Source organism: Anser brachyrhynchus, assembly GCF_964034855.1.
Source record: "Anser brachyrhynchus genome assembly, chromosome: 11".
Lineage (NCBI taxonomy): Eukaryota > Metazoa > Chordata > Aves > Anseriformes > Anatidae > Anser > Anser brachyrhynchus.
The window spans coordinates 12,983,925-13,008,336 of NC_137706.1; the positions used below are offsets into that span (position 1 = coordinate 12,983,925).

Genomic DNA, 24,412 nt, shown 5'->3' on the forward strand with positions numbered 1-24,412 from the left:
GAGGGAAGATTGCTGAACTTGCATGCTGCTTGTTTCTGCTGTGCAAGCATTCAATATTTCACATGATAAATTTAATAAACTTCATGCCTCTCTTTAGAGGGACAAGCCTAATAAAGAAACATTTAAAAGCTATTTTTAGTTAACAGCTAACATGACCAAGGCAAGTTTCAGACAGGTTAGTGGGAGGTGAGAAGTTTCCAATGTCCTCAGGCATCTAGTACCATTGATGTTTTCATATATGATTAAATTGCTGTTTCTGGGTGTAAATATTGCCAAATAGCTGCTGGCTTTTTATATAAATTATAAAAATGTAATAGTGCAAAATAAACTTGATAAGCTGTATGGAGGCAAAGAATGTGTTGCTTATGCTCTTCTCTGGGCTAATTGCTTGTATTCACCAGTTAGCAAGAACTCTCTCCAGTCTTTTTAAGCAAAGTGCTGCTACGAATTGTCTTGTGCATAGTGGCCAGAGCTTAATGTATGTGTATATATACATATTTATTTTTGTGAGCAGATACGGTAAAATAATACTTCTATTTATTCTTTATCTTTGTTTTAAGTAATCTGACTGGATGGCTGGGCCCAATGAGTAGTGGTGAAAGGAGTGAAATCCAGCTAGTGACTGGTCACCAGTGGTGTTCCCCAGGGGTTGGTGTTTGGGCCCATCCTCTTTAATATCTTTATTGATGACTTGGATGAGGGGATTGAGTGCACCCTCAGTACGTTTGCAGACAACACCAAGCTGGGGGGTAGTATTGATCTGCTGGAGGGTAGGAAGGCCCTGCAGAGGGACCTGGACAGAATAGGTTGATGGGCAGAGGTCAATGGGATGAGGTTCAACATGGCTAAGGGCTGGGTCCTGCTCTTTGGCCAGAACAACCCCATGCGGTGCTACAGGCTTGAGGGAGAGTGGCACGAAAACTGTGCAGAGGAAAAGGATCCGGGTGTGCTGATTGATCCTCGTCTGAACCCAAGCCGGCAGTGTGCCCAGGTGGTCAAGAAGGCCAACAGCATCCTGGCTTGTATCAGGAATAGTGTAGGCAGCAGGACCAGGGAGTTGAACGTCCCCCTGTACTCTACTCTGGTGTGGCCACACCTTGAGTACTGTGTTCAGCTCTGGGCCCATCAGTACAAGAAGGACATTGAGGCCCTGGAATGTGCCCACAGAAGGGCTAGGAAGCTGGCGAAAGGCCTGGAATACAGGTCCTATGAAGAGCAGCTGAGGTAACTGGGGCTGTTTAGTCTGGACTAACAGACTAGAACAGACAATGGATAACAATGCAGAGGTTGCACATTTTTCAGGTTCAAGGGGTAAGTTTTTCCTGATCAGTAGTGACAGGCTTCCTTTTCTGCTAGGCAGTCTTGGCTGACGCATGTTCAATTTTTTTTTCTGTATTTAAAAAAAAGACTTTGGGGCTGTTACTTAGTGAGGTCTGTTCAAACTGATTGTGCTGCTGTTGGGTATACTTGATGTGGTTAACGTCTTCACTTGTTGGGACTTTCCATCTGCTAGCCCACTGTTCCATTTTCATATTCTAGTGTCCTCCAATTGAGAAGCAGTTTTTAGGTTGGAGCGTTGGAGAAGCTCGAGAAGAAAATGGAGATGCTGCTCTGTCTTGCTGTGTAGGCAAGATGGCAGCACAGGAATGACTATAGGAGTACCCCACCTTTGTGCAGCAGGCACGCAGGATGACTGCTTTTACCTGTGACCTTCTCCCTGCCCTCTGGAGTGGGTGCAGAAAGGGACATTGGGATTAGAGCAGAAGGAAAATGTGGTTCTCTCTGATATAAAAGCCTGTAATTACCTTCCCCTGATGATAATATGTTTTTAAAGGTAACTGCTTACCTCTGTGGAGCAAACAAAACTAAATGCCCAGCTTGGCCCCTTTTTTGGAGGTGATCTTTGAGTGTATAGTAGCTCTGAGGCCAGACATTATGTACTGAAAGCTATTTATTCATTATGTCCTGTAAACAGAGCTAATTGCCTTAGGTGTTGTGTTAGTGCCATGTAAAACAGGGTAAACCCAAACTAGTTGAATAGACTTATCTAAGTATGAATAATTAAATTGAAAGCAAAATGCACTCATGGCAGATTTTTCACTCTTCACCTCCATCTTGTAGTGCAGCTCTCTGAGGAGAGTGCAGCAACCATCTTGTCTCATAAGCCTTCCTGTTGCTTATGGGGGGGTGGTGGTGTGGTGCTGTTTATGTGCCTGTGTCATACAGTGTTGTTTTTGTTTTTGACTATGCATCACAGCACTTAGGACTAAAAAGGCATCCAAAAGTAATTCAAGTCTGTGCAGGTTTGCCTAGCAAGTCTTATCACTCTCTATTCCAGCACAGTTGTCCCAGTGCCATTTCTTCATTGAAATCTCACACTCCCTCTTTCTGCAAGAGGGCAGTCTTTAAAGTTACTTCCCCCATGCTGTCATGTTTTCCATTCCAGTCTTCCTCTGTACTGTAATTCTATTTGGAAAAAGTGATCTAACTTTACTGCTGTTATATGTAGATGATGTGGTTACAGTTAGCAAACTCAGGTCAAGGGGCTGTTATTTCTACAGCCCCAGACCACAGGAATATTGGCTGGCAGAAAGGTCACCCTAAAGAGTGGGGAGTGACAAAATAAATTGGCCAAGACATTAGTGTGTGAGAATACTTAAAAACTTTTAAAATGTCTTGAGCATATAGCTCTCTACACAGTTTTTAAACTCTGTATTTTCGTGCCGAAACATGTTTGGGATATTGGAATATGACTTGATTACATCGAAATAGTATAGGTCAGACTACTTTGTGAGGCACTTATTAAAGGATTAAGCAAGTCCAAGGAGGATGGCTGGATATCTTCACCTCAGAGGCGAGTCCCACAATTAAATTCTCAGCTGTATTTAAAAACAAAACAAAAACAACCCCACCCTGTACTGCCCTCCCTTACCCCCAAGAACAAATTCAGGCAAAAATCTTTAGTTACTGCGAAGTTCTAACACAGCCTTGTAAAATAAAACTCTAAGGCCCTTGTGTGATCATCTCAGAGGTTTAAATGAAAGGAAATTCAGAGTTAAGGTTGCATCTGAGTCACTGTCTCCAAGTTGTTTGCTTGTAAATAAATGTGCAGTACTGCGTGTCTACAGTTCAAATGCTCTGAGCAATCAAATTGTTCAGTTCTTAATACTTGCTTATAGCAAGTGCTACTTAAAATACATACTAAGTGTCAGTCCATAAATGTAATGCATCACTGCTTAACTGGGTCCTGCAGTGGATGCAGCCAGCAGCTCTACATTTATCCTCTCACCAAATCATTTTTAACAGAAAAGCAGTAAGAACTAATTCTGTAAATATTCAACATTGATGTTGAAACAACTCATTTGTGTTTACATACAGTTAAGTTCTAGTCTTCCTCATTCTCTTGAGTATTCATGTTTTCTGGAGGGTAGGCTTCAATAATAGTTCTCTCAATAAAGATATTCAAAAAAAAAAATTAAAAGAGAGTGCCTCTGGCTCTGACTTAAGTTGAACATCTAAGTGTGGTATGATTAACAGCTAACAAAGAATGGAAAGATGTTCTTAATTTTAAAGAAAGCCAACAACTTTCACTCTGGAAAGCATTTGGAAAACGATGCTTACTTTTTGAAACTCATCCTGTTGTCCACGTGTCACTGTAGTTTATATGAAAACATGCATTCTAATACATTTGATGATGCTTAACAGCTTGCTCAGTATGCTTGCAGTTGAGAACATGCATGGTATATTACGTCCTTTTATGACTGCCAGTGGTGAGCAGCAGCTTGCTTGTCTTGCTTTTACAGCTGCTCCAGGAGGCAGGTGAAACCTTTGGGGTTTAACCAGGCAGGTTCCTCCATGGCTTGCAGGGAGGGGAGGCTTATAGGAGGTGCCAGCAGAGGTGAGCAAGTAGGCAGCCTGCAGCAGCAGTTCAACCCAGGAGGCTGGTGAGAAGAGTAACCCCCCAGGCAAACTTCAGAGGTGATGGAGAGGAAGATGATCTCCTGAGGACTTGGATGTGACTATAAATTTGAGACACCAAAAGTTGTATTGAAGCAAAGGACCAGACCTGCAAGTGTAATTAGGAAGATTTGTATTTAACCTTATTTTAATCCAGCTCACCTGATATACCTGAAACAGTTGATAAAATCTTAAGGAGCCTGCGGTACCTTTCACTGTATTTATTTTAAAGAAGACTGTCATTTTGCTTAGGGTACGCTTGCATGGCGATTCTTTATTTCAGAAATAAAGATGATCCAAAATCAGTGCCTTTTTTTCCATTACCTTGTTGTTTCATGAGGTTCTTTGATAGAGAAGACAGGATTTGGCAGTGTTCTGCTTTTCATTGCTGTTGAGCTGGACTGTACTCAGGGAATAATATGTTGATGAAAACTAGAAAGAAAACAGCCATCCCACACAATCACCACATCTCTCAGACTGATCCTCCTGTGGTTTTCCCTTTATCATGCACCCAGTTCTTATCTTAAAAGCAAATAGATACTGCTGAAGAAGGATAAGAGAAAAGGAGGGATACCAACACTTTAATGATGAAGCTAAAATCCATGCAAGTTCCAGATTTGGATGGGGCTTTGATCAACCTGGTCTAGTGGAAGGAGTCCCTGCCCATGGCAGGTGGGTTGGAAGTAGATGATCTTCCAATGCAAGCCATTCCATGACTTGGCTGTGCAGTGTCTTCAGGATGATGTGCACCTACCTATGGCCACTAGTATGTTTTTACACTCAGGACTGTTGTCTGAGCACTTTCAAAATGGTTGTTTGGGATTTGTTGTTTGGGTTTTTGGAATTCCCTCTAGCTGCAACACCTGTCCCTCTGCTCAGTACCTGCACAGTAGCTGTGCTTGCTGAGGTGTGTTTTTGTGTGCACTGTATGCTGTTTGTGCTTCTATTCAGAAATAGGATCCTAGGTGAGTTATTGACTCTTATTTTGTACCAAAGTGCAGATTGCTTTGGGTGCAAATGAGACATGATCTGCCTTAATCCCAAGAACTGAATTAAAAAAAAAAGTTGAATGTTGCAGGATCATAGTCCTCATAAGGAAAAAATGTGTGATATGTTTTTAAAAACAAACAAACAAACAAAAAACAAAGCCCAATTGTTTTCCCTAAATTGATTGCAAATGTGCAAGTATAAGTAACATTTGGGTTTCTTTAGCAAATTCCCAAGTGGTTCAGCAGTTGCCAAGGTAACAGTGCTACTTTTAATAACAATAAAGAAAGCATATAAAACTTTCACATTTCCCATTGTCTAAGATAATGCCGCTGTGATTCTGTAATAACATTATTAGCATATACTTTCTTTTCTTCATTGAGAAGCATGTCTGGTTTGTGAATTTAATGTACAGTAGTGTCTAGCACGGTGTGGTCTGGGTTCATTAGGACTCCTGTACACTACAGTAATATGAAGAAATAAAGTATTTTTTAGCTCATTTCTTAGAACGTCCTTTTTGATTTTGCTTCCTGTGGATGTCGTTGTAGTATGTGGTTGCCTTAGATTAGTTAGTTGAATATTGCTGTGATCTCTGTAATGCAAAAACGTCAGTATGTTATAAGCAAATGTTGCAGATAGCCTTCATGACTGAGCTACATTTCATAAAACATTGGGGGCATTTCTTTATTATTCATGGGAAGCTGTGCATTACTAAAGAAAACATGTTTTCTAGTTCTAAAGTGTTCTTGCATCTTTTAGAGCTGCCCTTTTCGAGTCTAAATGGATGTGTTCTGTTGTGCAATTTTTTTTCCTGAAACTTGAGCTTCAATTGAACTTTGGCAGCTATCTCAATGTGGTGACTGTGGATATAAACTCCTAGGTCTGGGTGGATTATTTGCATTCTGAGTACTTGACCTCATGCGCTTCGTTCTAGCAGTTTTCCACCTTTCTGTCAAGATTTTGGCACTTCACAAATGAGAGAAACCTGGTTATTTGCTTAGTACTCTGCAGTCAAACATCTGATTTGAAGATTATTCTTTTTTTCTTCTCTAGCTGTGGCAAAATGGAGTCTTTTAATTAAGATCAAAATAAACATGCAAGAGACTTTCACTGGATATGTGGTTTTTCTCTTAAAACATTCCAGTTCTTTTTCAGTGTTCTTGTTTGTAGGAAACTGCAATGAAATTGTTTGAGTAATTATGGACAACTGTCGGACCAACTGGGTTTCTTGTTGATTTGGAGATACAGAAGTATAATCCAGGCCTCTAGAACAAATGCAGGCCATCTTAATTTCAGCCCTCATGGGCTGAAGTTGAGATGTGGAAGGAGGAATTGCTTCCCCATTTATCATCTTGTCATCACTGGCCTCTTTGGCTGGTCGTTTCTCACCAACATTTAATGACCTCAGGGGAGGTCTCCTTCCTGCCTCGGCATCCTTTTTCTTCTTAGCTTCCCATAATCTTCAGCCCCTATAATGTGGGGTCTGTAGCATGGGGTCGGTGAAGGCTGACAGAAGGGACGTGCTGCTGTTATGGAGATCTTGTACAGGTCTCCGGGTAGCAGTACACCTGGAGCACACAGTGTCCAAGGCACTTGTGGCAGAGCCCAGAAGAGGGTATCAGTTCTGATGCTCTGTAGGGATGCATGTCCTTAGAAAGCACAGAACACCTCCCAGAGGGAAGACTGGTGTACGGGGACACCATTGACCTACTCAGTGCCACTGTCAGCATTGGAAACCCTATTATGTTAAAGATGTGAAGTCATTAATACCAGCTTTGTATATCTGCTGTGCTTATGTTGTGTAAACTGCCTGCTTTGGTAAACTATGATACTGAAGGATTAATGCTTGGCGAGTGCATTTAAAACAGTATTTTTCATCTTTTATCTAGCACCTTTTGTTACATGAAAAAGGTTACTTTGTCTGGCTCTGTATGAGGGCATATTTTATTCATGACAACTACTAATATTCAATATTTATTTGAAGAATCCTGGCTACATTTAATAGAGAAAAATCTATCCTAGGGCAGAAAGTTTGCTGAAGGCATTTATCCCAGTGAAGACCTCCTTTTATTGGTCTTCTATGCAGGAGTCAGTTCCAGCTTGATCCTCTCATTCAGATTCCTTTTTGCTTACACTGAGATGCTTTGGGGCAGGGACGGTCTCTTCTGATTTGTGTACACAGTGCCTAGGACAATGTGGTCCTTGTCCCTGGTGGGGCCATCTAAGCCGTGCTGTAAAGCAGATAAGGGGTTACTGGAATTATGAGGAGGACAGGTCAGGCTGTTTTGTGGCTTATTTACTTATAAAGAACGATATCGCCAGACAGAAGATATAAAAGAACAGAAGAGTGGTGATGACCATAATAATGATATGTTATAGAAACAGACTAGAGCAGATAGCATAACTACCAAAATTTACAATTTGAGATAAAACATTGCTGACTTAAGCTCTGGACAAGATACACTGCTTATAAATCTTTTCACCTCTATTCCAGGAAAGCTTGTTCTTTTTAGGATAAGTATCTGGTGAGTGTAACTTGAGAAGTGTAGAGCAGTTTTTTTCTTCATTGCACACTTCATCCTGTAGTTAGGATTACAGTAATGGGTGTTTGTGCCTAAATACCAAAATCTGCTCTTAAACATAATAATATTGCTTTCTATCTCCCCCATCCAGGTGTGCATACACCAAAAGTGCAAATTTGCAATTTCAAAATAAATAAATAAATTGCCTGTTAGTGGCCAGAGGCTGATGTAACGGCAAACTGATGAATCCAAGATGTAATTTTTGACATCTTTCCTGTTGGTTGGGTTGGCATTCATCATGCTGTTGCCTGTTTTTGCTGCTGTGCAAATGTTATTGATAATCTTCCTAATATAAGAGTCAGTCCTTAGCCCTCTGTTCTTCCCTCTTTGTTCACCCTGCAATTCTCTGTTGGACAACAGTTTTAACAGAAGAAAGCCTGTAGCTTGGTGCAGGCCTGTAGGAAAAGGGAAAGTATGCATCACTGAGCTTTTTGTTTGCTTTCTTAGATTTTATTGGTAAGGAAACAAAAGTAATTGAAAGTATTTTGAATTGTCTGGTTCTGCTCTGTCAGGGTACCCAGTTTGTGCTCACCACTTGTCTTCTGAACACATCTGGCAGTTGTCTGCTTATATGGTGTTGCAGAAAACTTTATCTCCAAAGTTGTGTGCCCGTGACCAGCACCTTGTCTGCCACGAGCAGAGGTATGGCTTGAAACACAGCAGCTCGCTTTGACGTGCAGTGCAACGCCTGGACCAATCGGTGATGCTGGAAAGGAGTGTTTGAAGAACATCTGAGAGAAAATGGGGCTGAGGACTAGGGGGAGAAGTTCAAATCAGTGTCAAAACATTTCAAAGATTTACTTGGATTGATGGGCTTCTGCTGATTCATTAGTGGATCTGCCAGTAGGGCTGCTGCTATGTTAAAACACAGGCCTGCCTGGCCTTGGATGGAAAAGCAGGAAATAGCCTAAATCCAGTTAAGGGCTGAGTTATTGCAAGCTTCTGTCTTGGCCTAATTGGGAGCAGCAGTGGACTTCACAATATACAGGCTGAGGGAGCGTTTGAGCTTTTCCTGTAAAACTTCATGCTCAGCAGGGAAAAAAATGTGCCAATTACTGTTCTTTTAAATTATAATAGTCAGCTGTGAAGAGAGCCGTGAATGTAGCCCTGATGCTATTTGGAAGTTGTTTTACTGGAGATGGTTCTGTAACACACTGGGATTCAGAGAAGCTTAGGTGACGTTTTGATCAACTTCCACCCAAAGGTGACGCAGCCCAAGGCCAGAGCTGGCAAACACTGTCCCCTTTTCTAATCTCAAATGAAACTCGACTGCTACTCTCCCGCTGTAGTCACAAACACATTTTATTAATTTTCATCATGGACTGCCTGGTAACTCTTCAGCTATACACTCTGGTGGATGCCTAGCCCCTTGGCTCACACAGCATGAGTTATTTCTGGATGGATGGCAGAGATTTTTCTTTTTTACTGCTTTTTTTATGAAAGCTAAATGACTAGTTTGAAATAGATCGTGCAAAGCATTTCAAGATAATTTCCAATAAATGCTGCGTCTTGTGGAATACTGATATCTGTAGGACCGCTCATATGAAAATAGCTGGAGTATCCTGTCACCGTCTTATCAACAAAGAGCAGCAAAGCCAATACTTGTATTGGTGAAAGCATTTGCTAACAATTGATTCTAAAGCTTGATCAGCTCTGTCAAACTGGAAAAAAAAAAATTGATTAGTTGAAGGTGGCAGTTAAGAAAAAAGTCAAAGTTGTAAACCAATCTAAGACATTCTCTGCTTGAAGCATTTAAAATCTCATCATGGATGTTTGAAAGGGGTGATTCTGAGAGCAGAAACCATTTTTACCTTACTTAAAAAAAAAAAGAGGAAAAAAGGGTGGGCTGGTTGAAGGGCTTAGATCAGTACAGAGCAGGAAGCTGATGTAATTTGGCAGTTTGTCATGGTGTCAGGGTATAGAAAGGTGCTGCTGCTTGAGAGGTGCTTGGCGTGTGTAGACACCCAAATACTGAAGACTGCAAAGTAGTCTTATGCAAAGACAGCACTGAAGAAACTGTCGAGCAAGTTGGGATGTCTGAGGACTGTTACTGCTGTCACTGGATGGTGGAGTCCTGCTTTTCAGGTTTTTAGAAAACATTTTATATGGCATGACACTTATGGTCATGCTGATAGCTTCAATGAGTGCCTAAGACTGAAGCTTGTAAAGCTGTGAGTTCTGTCTGATCGTAAATCACTTTGCTAAGCATGTAGTGGCAATTACTGCTCAAGATCAAACGTCTTTGACAAGTGCCTGTTGGAAGGGAATTACCAATAACCCTCCTGGTTATACTCAGAGCAACATTTGTTCTTTAAATTGGTAGTTATTTAAAAAGCGGTGTACATGGATTCAGTGGAGGAAGAAGAATGCAGCATACCCAAGGAAAGGTTCAGAAAAACATTCCTTATAATCACTTTAATATGATGAAACTAAGTAACAGGACACTTGCTATGGAAATATTCATGGTTGGCGTAACAGTGATCCTGTTATTTATTGCTACTTAATGATTCAAAATATGTATTTGAAAGATTGAACTTCAGTAGTGGTGCTGATCAGGCTTTGATTTGTAACTGGGAGAAATAAAACTCAGTAGTTTTGGTCATCTTGCATGTAAGCAAGCAGTTGGGTAAATTCAAAACAGTTCAGGGCTCGCGAACAGACAGGAAAAGCTGGCTTAAAACCTTGTTTTTATAAATCATCCTCAGGATGTGGGGACTATATGGAGTTAGTGTTAGCTGTTCAAGATGGCTACATTTTCTGGGAACTGAGGTAGTGCAGAAATAACATCCGTGATAAGAATCTTTGCTGTTCTGCTGTCTTCTATAGCTTCCATCGGTCAGGTTCTCCCTTGCTCCACTGACATTGCATTTGGATGCCAGTGCTGAAGTAAACCAAAAAAATCGTATCCTATCCAATCTGTGGGAGACTGATTGCCTCTCCCAGAGGCACACTGGTCAGGAAGTGGAGGTAACTGTTGTATTCTGATTCCAAGCTGCCCTTCCCAGCTGTGATGGACGGCTTTTTGGTTTGGTTTTGGCATGGGAAAGTTTCTTTAAGGAATGATTGGGTGAATGCTCTGGAAGGAGGGAGAAAGTTCATGAGGGGAAAAAGTGATCTCCTGAACAGAGTCACGGGAGAGATTTGTAGTCTGTGGAATGAGGTAGATGCAGAGTCATGGGAGAAGAGGCTACTTAAGAGTGACTGAGGATGCTCTGCAAAGGGCAGGGAGCAAATAGCCAAGCCTTGGACAGAACAAGAAAGTATTGTGAAGGACCAGAGCACTCTGGGGAGAGCTATTTGCACCTCGGACTCCATTGCCTGCCATAAAATGCAGCGAAGAGCCACAAAAGTAGCTTGAATGCTGTGGCTTTAGCATTTGCTCTTGCTTTTTGGTGGAGTTTCATGCTGATGATATGGAAAATGCTGCATTTCTCACTGTTTGACCCTTTGCTGAACTGTAAGTGTCCCATGTGTGAACATTATACATAAAGGTGGTATTGTCTGCGAGCAGTGCCATCAAGGCAGCTTGTCATGTTGTTAGGGAACTATAAACTGGATGATGGGTTGTAGTTGTAACACGTCTAGTTTAAGATCTTTGGGATCAGACTTTCCCATAAGACCTGACAGAACTGAAATGCATGTTCCTTTTCAATGTGCAGCTTTTTATTTTCTTTATTTCTTACGTTTTTAAATAAGAAATCCCTTGGCACAAAAAAAAAAAAAAAAGCCACAGAAAGAAAGCGCTCTTCTGTGGCTGTCTTCAGCCTGTGATGTTTTTCCCAGGCTTGGGAGCAAGCCAGTGTCCACACATTGCACTTAGGCAAGGCCGTGTCTTGTTAGTGTTTCACAGATCAAAAAATCTCTTCTGCCATTCATTCTGAACTCAAGGGATTTTTCTGTCTGTAGGAGGAGAGATGAGCTAGTCCTCATCATGCTCAAACTCTAATGTAAATGACTTTCCTTTGTTGGTCAGCATTTGTTTTTTACCCCAATATAATTGTGTTAGTAACAAGCTGCCACATCCTTTTCTAGAGTTGGTTGCTTCTAGGCAAAGGGGCGAAATGGATTTTTTACAGGGAAAAAAAAACTGTAAAGAGCTTTAAGGTCCTTTATAATAAGTGTGAAAATGGTTTATAATGTAGACTGTAAGTCAGACAGATTTTAGCCCAAACTTTTCTGCTTTCTCTATGTGAGAATCAGATTGGGCTGATAGAGGTAACATGAAAACACCTTTTTGCAGTTGTAATTCCAATGTTTCTTGAAAGACTTACTGTCAGGTTTGTGTGTGAACTGTTCTGTTTTTCTTTCACTTGAGCAGAATTTCGAGCTTCAAGGGCCAGTATGTGTATGATATCGGTCTCTTTGCAAGGTAGTGTAATCCTCACTTTTTTTTTTTTTTTTAGGAAATAGCCTTTCATTCTCAGTAAATTAAATAGTTTAGCCAAAGGGAAAAAATGTAGACTTTCAGTTTAAAGAAATCTTTTTCTGTTATTGCACACCTATAATTAACAACTGGTGGCATAGCTGTGCAAGCTTTTACAAGTAAAATGCTTGTGCTCTTGATTGTCTTACTTACAGTGGCAGATCAGGCTATTTAGTCATTGTGATAAAATGAATCGAGTATCATGGCACTTAAACCTCTTGAATACTAATGGATTTAAAGCACAGACTTTTTGAAATGGTGCCCACTCATCCTCGTGCTATTCATCCTGCTTCTCTGGCTCTGCTCTTTACTAACCACCGATAGCAATACTCAAACATCTGGACATTTAAGGAGGGGGGAAAAAAAGAGGATGTAGCAAAGCACATAGGATACTACACATATAATTTAAAACAAATATCTATGGGATGAAAGGAATGCCAGCAGGATGTAGTATAGCATTTGCTCTAGATGTTAAGGTTCTCCTGGAAAATTAATTTAGTAGCCAGCTTTCAGGATAAACGTGTTTTGCAGTAGGGGGGCTGGGGAGTTTGTGGGTTTTTTTGGCTTTTTTTTTTTACTTGTTGGCTGCTTGGACCCCTTTTGAAAATCTTCAGCTGCTGAAAGATGTAAGGCTGGTCCATGTCGGGCTCAGTCTGCTGTCTCTTAGCTCTCCACTGCCACCCTTCTCATGCCTCCCATTGGGAACAACTTGAATGAGTCTTCACAAAAAGTGCATTGGGTTGGTGGGATAGGCACGGCTTTCTTCTTAGGGCTCCTTAATACTTGAGATTAACAGTTGTTGTTTGCAGGGAGTTGTGTGCAAGCAGCTATCCTTTCTTCTGTGCAAACCTAATGAGAAAAATATAACCATATGCACCTTTTAATAATGTAACTGACTCAAGTTACTTTGTTTGAGCTGATTACTGTAAACAGGACGAGGAACCAATATTTACTTTTGCTTTAATCTTTTCCTGGTGATTCATAGCAACTGGCAAAATTAAGCAATAATTAGGATCTTATTCCTGCATAAGAAAATTAATACCATTTAGCATGTGGTGTTTCTTTGGTTAAAGGTCTGACTTAAGAAAATATCTCAAATCTTCACTTCTTGGTGAAATTTGAATATTACTTCTGACTTTCTGTGGCCGCATCTGTTGGAGAGGGTGCATGTATGCATAAATTACTTGATGTATGTTTTCAGGATCACAGGATAAAAGTTGCTGTATAAATGTGAATTAAGGTATCTGATGAACTATAGCTTTAGGGCAGGGATGAGGGTTTTTGGCTAAGGCAACTTACACCTCTTCTGAAGGTGCTGGAGCACCATCTATCCAATCCTTTTTTGTTTAATTGGCCTGGGTGATTTAAATGCTGCTGTACCCTGTTGTATGACAGGCACTTCTTTGGTCACACGTCACTGTGATGGTTTAAAGGATGCACAGTCACGCAATAGATTTAGACTTTGCTAAAAAAGAGTATTGGGATCCTGTCTAAGAAAGACTAAACAAAAAGTGCTGAGGGCTGTAACATTTATAGAGCCTATAGAGCCCTTCCAACCAGTGATTGCAAGTGCTCTTGCATGGCAGGTCAGGAAGGTGCAGAGCCAGAAGCAAATACTGCTCTATGATGAAGCCTCAGCAACCCTCCATCCAGGAGGAACACTCATGGACTTAGTCCTGGGATGCAGGACTTCTCCTGGGAGGTGATTCCCATCCCTGTGCTTTCTTCAGGTTTTTCTCAGCATCATCACTTTTTTGTTGTAGTACCCCCTCTTGGAACTTGTCCGTTCTCCTTTTACAACCTGGACCTGTCACTTTTACGCTCTCTTCCTTTCTCTCCAATCTATTCTTCTAAATATCCTCACTTCAGTCTTCTCTTTCCTTGCTCTTAAAGGTATTCTGATGATGTTTCATGGAAAATCTGGCTTCCAACCCTTCATCTGGGCATGCCAGGAAAAGATCTACATTAGCAACTGGGAGTGCTGTCTGTGCTGTGCTCTTGGGAGATGATGCACTCGAAAAAAACATGCCAAGAAAAGATTAGTCGAGGTCATGGGCAATCTAGCCTGGACTTGTCTGGGTCAAAACATGCCTCCTATTTCGAAGTGCAAGCAAAGTATCTATTTTTAATGTCTTTCCAAGGCAAGGATGTTTTGATTTGCATCATTCCAAAACCTCTCTAGGCCATAGGTATAGCTAGATTCCTCTGATCTGCCTGTGGCTTCATAAAGGTGGTAGATAGGTATCCGTTGTGCGATGCAATTAAAACCCACCTCCAGCCCCTTTGCTGTGTCAGTGCAGTTCTAAGAATCAGCTGCTTATGATACTATTGCCTTGCTGATAATGAGTAACACTTGTGATTGATTACTTTCGCCTTTTTTTTTGAAGGTTGAAATGTAAAATGTGTCACTTGAGGATCCCTTGGAGCTAGGAACATGTTTGATCGCATCTGCTGGCAAGCAGAGGCCAGTGAGGTGTGTGAGGGAGAGTCTGGCCGTGGGATCAGGTGTTTGCTTTCCCTGCTTATTTGCTCTGTCTGAGATGAGAAAATGGGGGATTTCTGAAAACCTGTTCCTCTTGGTCCCAGGCTGCTGGGGAAGGGCTTCCCTCCAATTTTTCCATCCTTTTTCCTGATTTTCTGACAGTCCTTACCTTCTCTCTCTCACCTTGGGGCTAAAAAGGGGCTGGAAAAGAGAAAGACTGAGTGATGTGAGAGGAATGAAGATATATGTAGGGTTAGGCAGCAATTAAAATGGGATTGTCTGGAGGGTGGAAGGGGAAGGAGGAAAACTGCTTATGGCCTGAGTCCTGGTAGTTTTATTAACTCTGTTGACGTGCTTAAAAGGCCTGCAAATACTAGTTTTGAGCACCTGTGCTCATTCAGTGGATTACTAATTGAGACCTGTGAAGCAGGTTTGTCACTCAGGGCTTTTGTTCACTTGTAACATCATAAACCTATGTCTGGAAGAACATATTGTTTGTCTTGTTTCCACTGCTCTAAGTATACCCAGCCCCTTTCCTGGGTGTCTAAACACAGGAGCTGTTTCAGCTGCGAAAGTTGTAGCACCGTGAATCAAGAAGCAGCAGACCCGTTTGGATGAGATTTCCTGCAGATTCCTCTCTGAATGCTGGCAATGATTTATTTACCGCATTTTAACCTCTTCTCATTGCTTGCAGATAACGTGCAATTTTCTCAGGTATATGGCTTGTTTGATGCCAAATAACATCTACAGAGAATTGTAGGACTTTTTTATTTTGACAGGTATATATGCAATTAATTGGTCAAATTGAAACTGAACATTATGGTTTCATTTTTATTAGACATACAAATAATCTTTTCTGTTTTTTCCCCTAAAAGAGTTCTGATCTGCTAATGTTCCTGCCAATAAACTCATCTACTGGATTATTCCTGGAACATGAACAGACGACTTCATAAACTTTATGTAAATTATTTCTTTTAATTTGAGCGCATTTGCATGAAAGTTTTTTTATTTTTTTTTTAGTGTACTTCTTTAACCAGAAAAATAGCTGCTTGCCAAGCTCCACCTTGACCTCTGTTTACCTTTGAAGGCGGCCAACCTCTCTTTTCATCATTTTATGTATTGAACTTCAGGGTTTCTGGCTGGTTCAGCAGAAAACGTCCAGTTTCCTGAAAAGCAGCCTGAGAGGTTGTTTTCGCAGTACCATTCATGCTTGAACAGGCATGGGAAGTACTAGAAATCTCACTCAAGGTGTTCATGAGGCTTCGAGCTCTGTTTTGCAGAGAACTGAGTTTTCTGAACTTCTGGGTTCCTATCCTGAACCAAACCTCCAAACATCTTTTGAAGCCTGCCTGTCCTTACAAGAAAACTTAGTACAGAGGAGGTTTGTTTATGAAAGGATATATTAGGCTCCTTCATTTGCAGCCAACAAAAGCAGCCTCTCTTCCTGGCTGCTCTAATTGATTTTTATTTTTTTATTTATTATTTTGAAGTTAAACAAATCATAGATTAAAAAAACCCTCCAACCAATGTCTCTAGGTATTTTTGCCACATATTAAAAATAGAAGTACCAGTGCAAGTGAGAAGTGAACCACTGAAGCTTGGAGCATAACGTTGCTTGCAGACCTTTTGTCTGTGCCTGTTAACTTGCTCGTGAGTGCATCTCTTTGTGGGCTCTGCTGCTCTGAGTCTGGTATTGAAACCAGCAGTGGTAGCAATGCCTGAGTTCAGAGGAAGCTGGCAGACGTGTAAGAAACACACAACTTGTTTTGATGCTGGTATAATAAGAGTATCTAAGTGAATATAATAAAGATTGTTTTTTAAATGGACTTTTTCTTTCCCAGGAAGAGTATAAGCAAAAATACTGTCATGACTCAAAACAAACAGATAATTCTACTTTTGACCCCAATTCTTGAACCCAGGAAGACAAACAACGTGTAAACCCACTTAAGAAAACACAAAGCTTTTTGTTCCCTCTGAAAAATTTCAGTATAACCTAAGCCTAGTAATGTTTTCAATCTGGTTAGACTTCACCTACCTGTCAGTTGTTTTCCTTTCCCCTTTTATTGCACACAGCACTGCTGTTGGCAGCATTTAACGAATATTTAAATGTATGTGATGAATAGGCTAGGTTGCTTAATAATAAAATATGAAATGTCATCCTGACAGAAGAAACTTCTAGAGTCATGATAAAGCCATTGGGGGGAGAACAAACCAAACAACCCAAAAAACAGCCACCACCCTTTCTTTGCCATTCAGTTTGGACCACTATGTTTGTTCAGAATGTAATTAAGTTTGTAGTCAATACCTGGTTTGATTTTTAGCCTATGTACATTCACAGGTTGGTTTATGCGTAACAACAGGCAGTGGATCCCTGTGGATTTCTTAGTTATGGAAGCAGAGTGCGCTTCTGAACCAGTGATGGCAAGATACTGCACATCTTTGAGACCCTTTATTACCCTTCCTAAAGAGGTCTTAAGTCTTCCTTCCATCACCCCAACATGCCAAGTAATACAGGGAAGATTTAAGAAATCCCTACTTAAAGGAAACTGATAAATGGTTAAGCTTTCTAAAGGAACTCATAAGATCATAAGAATAAAGGAAAAAAAAAAACAGTAATCTGAGTTATTTACAATGTAGAACTGGGCTGTTGCAGTGTTGAATCCAAGTCACTAGCTTTGGGGACAGAGCACTTTGGAAACAGTCCATTGAGATGAGAGATTGTCCTATTAGATATTCACGTGTTAAATGGCATCAGAACGTTAACAACTTCCAATTTTCAGTCAAATGGACTTCTTAAACTTTGACTGAAATGTTCTTAGTTCTTGCTGCATAGCAAGATAGAAGAAAAGAGCTTGAAACATTTGTTAAAAATAATCAAAACCCCACATCCACATTAATTTCATGCCAAGTTGTTCTGTGTGTGATTTGAAATGACTGTGATATTCAACTTCAAGTATTCCCACTATAATGGGAATTTTAATATGCCTTTATAATATTACCATACTAGTGCAAATGATGCAAACATTTCCTTTGTCAACTGAGACGCATGAACAAATGTTTTGAACCGGCTGATCTTTAAAACTTCTGATGCATTTCAGAATTTTGCATATTGTTTTAACTATGAGGGGAAGGAAAATAAATCGGCCAGATGTTCTGCTTGAATTAACAGTATTTTAAATAGATTTAAATGTCATTTGTACTTGCCTTGAAGAAATTATAGCCTTCACTTGAGGGAGGGTGGCTTACTCCATCGTCTACAATTGCTGTTCAAATTCAGTCTCATTAACTAGTTTCCTGAGAGTTCTTGGCTCCTGACTTTACTTTTTTAACACCCGCCTCCTTTTTTTTTTTTTTAAACATTGATTCTGAAAAAATCTGAAAAAGATGATTGAAAAGTACCTTGGGCTACTGCAGGCATGGATTTTCCAAAATGACACATCGGTAGGGTCGCAGTGTTCAGTAAAGCTGCTGTGGATAAATTAGACATTATAATACCAGAGCCAGTCGTTTACAACTGTCTAGTGAAAACAAGATAATAAAGGCAGAGATCAAATTACCTGGAAGTCTGCGTTAGGACTCTGTACTCCTGTCCGTGCTGCACAAATACAGTGTCATGTATATTACAGCAATTCCCTCAGGAATGACAAGAAATACTGTAATATTGTGGCTGTGGTAACAGATAAATGCTGCTTGCAGGGAGGGATGCTTTAAAGACAGTGCCATGTCTGTTTGCTGTAGGAGTTGATGAGCATCTCTGGATACTGTTAAAATTATAGTCCTGGCACTGTAAGGGCTACATTAGGAAGCTTGTTTTGATATGTTTAGAGAAGTACTTAAATTTAGTTAATTTTGAAGCATCTGAATTCCTGCAAGTTTGTTCTGTGAAGGAGGAACGTAAGAACCCCCACCCCAAACTTCTTGTTTGACATGAAAAGAGATGCTCTTCAGGCAGTCAAGGTGTTGATGTTGGTTGATTAATTAACGTTTTGCTGTATTTAGATATAGGTGTTTACTAGAGAAAGTCAGGTACCTAGTGCCTGACATACAGGAGTTTGTGCATAAATTGGCAATGGTCTTTATGTCAGAATTTAATAAGAAAATGAACAAAATGGGCAGTACCCACAATCTTTTGGCATATTCCATCATGTTTGAGAGATGTTACTGTTCTTGAATTGAAAAGTCAAAGGAGAATCAAGTGGGAAAGAATGAGGTGTGATGTGTTGCTGTTCTTCTACCAGAACAAAACGTGTTTGTTCACCCCTTTACCAATGCTTAAATGTTTTGATATAGTGCGTGTCCTGCAGATGCTGCTCAGCAGGACTCCTTCTGTATGTACAGAGCATTATTGCTTTGTGCAATACTGTAGCAAAACCCCAAAAATTCTTAGTTGGTTGTCTTGTGTAGAAACACATAAGAATAGGTAAAGAAAATGTGTTTGTCAATAGCCCTGTTCAGCCCTTCTGCCCTGCACCTCTCTCTCTGGGGTGAGATGGTGTAACCTATTCATGTGTGCTGTTTTTAGTAAAATCAAAATGGAGACCCCTGTGCAGGATTTGGCTGCATCTATTCCCTTCTTAATCTCCTCTAACACCATGTAACTGTGCTATTCTCTCACTCTAGCAGAGAGCTTAAAAATGAGCTTTTGTCCATTTGTCATCTGCTGCTTTGAAATGTGGGCAATTCTTCTCTCAACAGAAGACTCCTGAAGAAAGTACAAGTAAATGGAAAAAATGACAAAGCTTTTCTTAATTATCAGTGTAAAGGGCTGGAAGGCTGTTAAGCTCTTTCACGTTTATGTGGTCTATATTGTGTATCAAATGCTACATACTAGGAATAGGCTCCAAGTCGACTGATTTGCATGAATGTAGGCATTAGGCTAAAAACTGTGGAGGAAAAGTAGTATGCTAAATTGGGATCAGTGAAAGTAAGAACTTTCATGTTCTTGTGATGTCTGACTTAAATATTTGTCTTCCTTCTTCCGAAGGTTGAAAAAAAAAAAGTAGCATAGCCTGTGGAAAATATCCAATATATGGTTTCAACTTAATCACTGCTAAAAAAAAATAGCATCCATTGCTAAGAATTACACTGAGGGACTAAAGGAGTTCTTCGCTGGGCTACCTATGGAGTTAGAATAATTTTCTCTTATTACTTTGTATTTATAAGTCCAAAGTGTAGCACAGGGAAGTCTAGTAACCCCAGTAGGAAAGCAGTGATTGATTTTTGAGTTGGATAAATTGAATTTGATAAATTATTCTGACTTGTGATGAAAGATTTGCAGGTGCAGTAACTAAGTGGTAAAAATGCAAGGATTGGTTTTTATCTGAGAAACAACAGAGGAATTGTTTCCAAATGATAGAAATAGTAAATAACGTGGCATGCGTAGCTGATATCCTCCAGTATTACTTGGCAAATAGAGACTTAAAAGCTTTTGTAGCTTTAAGCGGACTTTGAAATAAATAAAACGAATACAAATTCTCAGTTTAAGAGATTCCTGAGGTCTAGAATGTGACTAATGCCTTGAGAGGGTCAAGTAACATACTGGAAAACTTTAGACTTCACTGTTTGATGTCATTCATTTGGAAAGTCTTAGAAGCTGTTTTAAAGTTGAAGGGACTTTTAATGGACCAAATGAGAAAACACTTGGAAAAAAGTGATGTTTAACTGTTTACCTGCTGAAGCATAAACCAAAGGATGATGAAAAGCCAAAAATAAAAAATCAAATCCTTCCAGAAACATTAAAGCTTTGACAAAAGTGGAAGACCTTGGGGAGCCAAATTCAGGAAGCAAATGAACCATCAATATGCCCTACAGGCTACAAAGAAACCATAGTGCAAGATCTTGGTATCTGCAGTGGGATGCGGGCTTTCCTCATGTCCTGTAATTGCCTCTGAGGGTGCTGCACAAAGTGAGGATTTCAAGGCTAGGAACTGGTGAAAAGGCACAACAAATAACGAGGCATCCCCCACTACAATTAGATACAGGAGATTCAGATCATTTAAGCTTCTCATAAATTGCAAAATGCAGTCAGTTAGGAAGCTATAAATAGGGAGGAAAAAAAAAAAAGCCTAACAGGAGACATTTAAAACATCATATATTATGGGTGAGATTCCGGAGAGTGCTGCCCAGGAAAGACACTTTCAAGTGAACATAAAAATCCCTGAAGTGCTGATCCCAACATGTAAGCTGCAGTAAAGAAGGCAAAGAGCGTCACTGCCAGAGGACTGCGGTGTAAATAAGGGAGCTGCCTCTTCCTTATCTCCTGGTTGGAGCATGAGCTTGGGGTAGCCTGCTCAGTGTATCTTTGGCAGGAAATAGCTCCCCCCTTAATGGGATGTGAGGGAGATGAATCCAACTGGCACCATCAATCTTGGAGGTGTTGGTAAGCATAAGGAAGTTAGGACCCTTTTCCCTGCAGGAAAGAGACAGTTTTATTACTTATTTTCAACTGCATTTTTCCCTAAGTGATATAGGTGCCTGTTTTGAAACGAGTTCATTTAGATACTGCAATGACTGAGGGAAAGTAATCTCGACGGGAGAAGCAATCTGAGCAGGCTATTCTATACAAACCTGATCCAAACCAACTGTATGCTAGCTTTAAATAATTCAAAGTAGGGTTTGGTGTATTCACCCACTGTGCACACTGTGCAAATTCAGGCTTCCAGTACGGTTGCCCAGGCGGTGTTGCAGAAGAGCTGCTTGGCAGGTGATAGTTAACTGCTTCTCCAAACAGTGCATTCCTTTTTCCCTCTTAATCTTGGCCTTCAGTCTCCCTCACTTACCAAATCCCGTGGTAATCTTTTGGGTGCAAGTGGTGTCTTTGGACTAAGTGCTTCTGGGTGTGAGGATGGCTCTGCAGGTGGCACAGGGCACTGGTGGAGGAGAAGATGGGTAGAAAAGGGGATGCGTGTCTGTCAGTGCAGCTGCTTTCCCAAACAATTGCAGTTAATGTTTACATCTAGCTTAGAAAAACTTGCTTTCCAAACTTTGCCTTTTCTGTTTTTTTTTTTTTCTTTTTTGTTCCCCCAAGTTCTAATGCAATGGCCAAAAGCAAGTTCAAAGCTATCAAATGCTGCAGATGAGGCACTCCATAGGACCTAGCTAGGTTTCTCCCATGCTAACAGGCGTACCTCTCATTTTTTGGCACAAACTATGTCTGACCCCATTTAATGAACAGCGCTAATAGAGGATTGTGCCTCTTTCTGTGTAAGCGGGTGCTCTTTGTTTTTATTACTTGCTCATCACCATGATATCTGAGCGCTTTTTTTTTTTTGCATTGATAATTTTGGAGCTTCTGCTAATGTATGGAATCGTTTTTTTCCATTACTTTTTCCTTAAAGACCACTACCTATTTTCCTATACCAGCTGGGGAGATCACTATGGGTTAGCACTCCTACCCCAAGCTGGAGGGGGATGGTTTATTCTGATTTCCTTCCTTCAGAACTGTGCAAGTTCTGCAGTAAATGGCATACACATTATACAGCGTATTTGTGTGGTTTCTTTTGGTGTTCTTGTATGCAGACTACAAACATATTGCTACCTGCAAATTGTTCAAATACTTCATTCTGGTACAGAAGTAGGGCCCCTGCTTTGGAAGTCTGTTTTAGAAACACTTTACACGAACTCTGTAGTATGGTTCTCAGTTTTTCTCCACCCTGCCTGCATTATAGCTTTGTGTGCAATCCGGATGCTGAGCTGTTAGTCACATATCAGGGGAAGAGCAATTGAATGTGGTGTGCTGAGGGTTTCATATGTGACTTGTCTGATTCCTGATCAAATTGTCTGAGTCTGAGAAAGAAAAGGCTTCTTCCATTATTTGAAAGGGCTGCAATTTCCCCTGGATATAAAATACAATGTATTTCAATTTTTACGCACGTTGCTAACAGTGATTTCAGTAAGTTTATTCTGGTCTTAATCTTTTTCTTACTTCAGTGTCTACATATTTGTGATGCTTACAGTTGTAAGGATCTGTCACCCTCAGGGTTGATACAAATAATAATGAGAGGCATCCAGACCTTTAGGCATGCCTGTAGGTTTCAGTGGGTCATTGTAGATATAGGTGTTGTCAGTGAGGCAGCGTGTGTTTAAATGATGACAGTTTGTCAAGGAAAAATATCTTCTTGTAGCCATAGGATTGCACTGTGTAAATAGCTTATTTTTATTTTCTGAAGTTGTATGAAACGGTCCCACTGACAGCTCATTTGGCTGGTGTCTCCACTTCTGATTCCTCACGTAGTCTGGTAGCATGGTCTGTGAACAGGGCTTGAGTTCGTCTGCAAACTTCCTTACATTTGATTAGGGCTCTACCCCTGAGAAAGCTAAGGTTACAAAACTGATGGTTAAGCAATGAATAAAAGTGAGAAATAAGTGATACCAAATTCTTATATAACTTTAGGGAACCTCTGAGTGAAAAAATTCCAAGTGCAGGGGTATCTGGTTTGTGGCATTTGTTAGGGGAAATGAAAGTTGCACTCAGGAAATTGAAGATCCAGAATACAGTATACAGACTTTGGGAAATGATCAAATGGAAGCTTGTCTGCAACAAATTGCTTTAATGATCAGCATAAATGTGTTTTAATTTGGATTAATTACAGCCTGGGAAGACTTTACTTCTAAATAAACTTCAGGAAAATGTCATCCATAATGAATATACTAAATAAACTTCAGTATAAATAAATGGGTCACAGCTCTCCTTCCCACTGAAGACTTGCTGTGTTTAGAAAATGTAAACAAAGCCCTGCATATATGCTATACCTTAAGGTATTTATGTAATGACAAAAGATCGCTTTTTCATTTTCCAACCATCACCAAGGGATTGCAAAGCAATCAAACTTTAACAGCCAATTAATCTCTCTAGATGATGTTTGTGTAGCACTTAACCAGTTTCAGTAAATTAGATCCCTGTGGGCTGGGCTGTTACATTGATAGAAATGTTACTGCTAGCTGGAGGCATTCATTTACTAGTTTGTAAGAACAGCAGTATTGAGAAATCATGAGCATATGGAAACAAACTCTGTACCTTTTTAACAGAAATGTTGTTTGTAAAGAATAGGAGATTCTGGGAGTCACCCAGCATGGAGCCTCCCTAACTGAGTAGCTTGTCAGTTCTGTAGGACTTCAGACTGCTGTTAAATTCCCTGTAAGAAACATAAGAAGTCCATTGGGAGGCAGCTGTGGCTAAAGAAAGATAATTCATTGCAATAGCATCCTCTTAAGCAAACTGTTAAAGGAGCAGATTTACTTAAAGCACTTATCTGTACCTAAGCAAAATACATTAAAAATCATAAAAAAAAAAAAAAAAATATCTAGGAGAGTGTAAGATTTCAGTATACACAAGTTTTGTTTTTTTTGTTTTTTTTTTAAATTAAAAACAACGCTATCAGAAAACTATCATCTTAGAATGGAACTGGAAACTTTCCTTTTCAGTGTGGTGGTTCAAGGCATCTGTGCTGGTTTTCGGGCTCCCTGTAGCTTGAAGCCTACAAAGCACATCTGCACATCTCCATGTGGATTGCTGCAGGACTGATGTCTGCTTACCCCGGACAATATAGCTACAATTACTGGGTGCTGGCTTCTCTGCCGGTGTTCTGCAAGGATGCCAATTAGCACCATGATTTCTATACTAAGTCAGTGTAAGGATTCCCTTGCCTGTGGTGAGGCTCTGGGAGATGGGTCCTGGGGGGTTCATTCGTGAGTTCAGCTCTATCTGCTCCTTGCTGTGGTCAGCTCCAGCTGGGAGCAAGGCAGGATTGTGCATCAGAAAGTTCCCGCTTGCGTCTGCACTGGTGTTGCATTCAGGATGCCAATAGAAGGAAAAAGGAGATGACCTCAGTAATAGCTTCTGATCCTAGAAGATGGAGGGATGTGTTGAGGAAGGAATTAATTCCTGCAGAATTAAGGCACTTGGTAAAAGTCACAGCTCAGACTGCTGCTCTTGAAGCAGGTGTGGAGTCAGTGACACACGGCTAGGATTGCCTCCTGGTG

General features: G+C 40.4%; 1 protein-coding gene and 1 long non-coding RNA gene across 2 annotated transcripts in view; one reads left to right on the forward strand and one right to left on the reverse strand.

The window, feature by feature from the left end:
- Positions 1 to 24,412, forward strand: part of TMC3 (transmembrane channel like 3) — a 283,418-nt gene that overhangs the window by 7,569 nt on the left and 251,437 nt on the right. The window lies entirely within an intron of this gene.
- LOC308201067 overlaps positions 11,989 to 24,412 on the reverse strand; it is a 28,447-nt gene continuing 16,023 nt past the window's right edge. The window contains exons 2-5 of the long non-coding RNA XR_013956020.1: positions 23,448 to 23,565; positions 21,211 to 21,300; positions 17,831 to 17,899; positions 11,989 to 12,798 (exon numbers count right to left, since the gene is read on the reverse strand). This is a non-coding gene — a long non-coding RNA (uncharacterized lncRNA). The remainder of the gene's footprint in view (positions 12,799 to 17,830; positions 17,900 to 21,210; positions 21,301 to 23,447; positions 23,566 to 24,412) is intronic.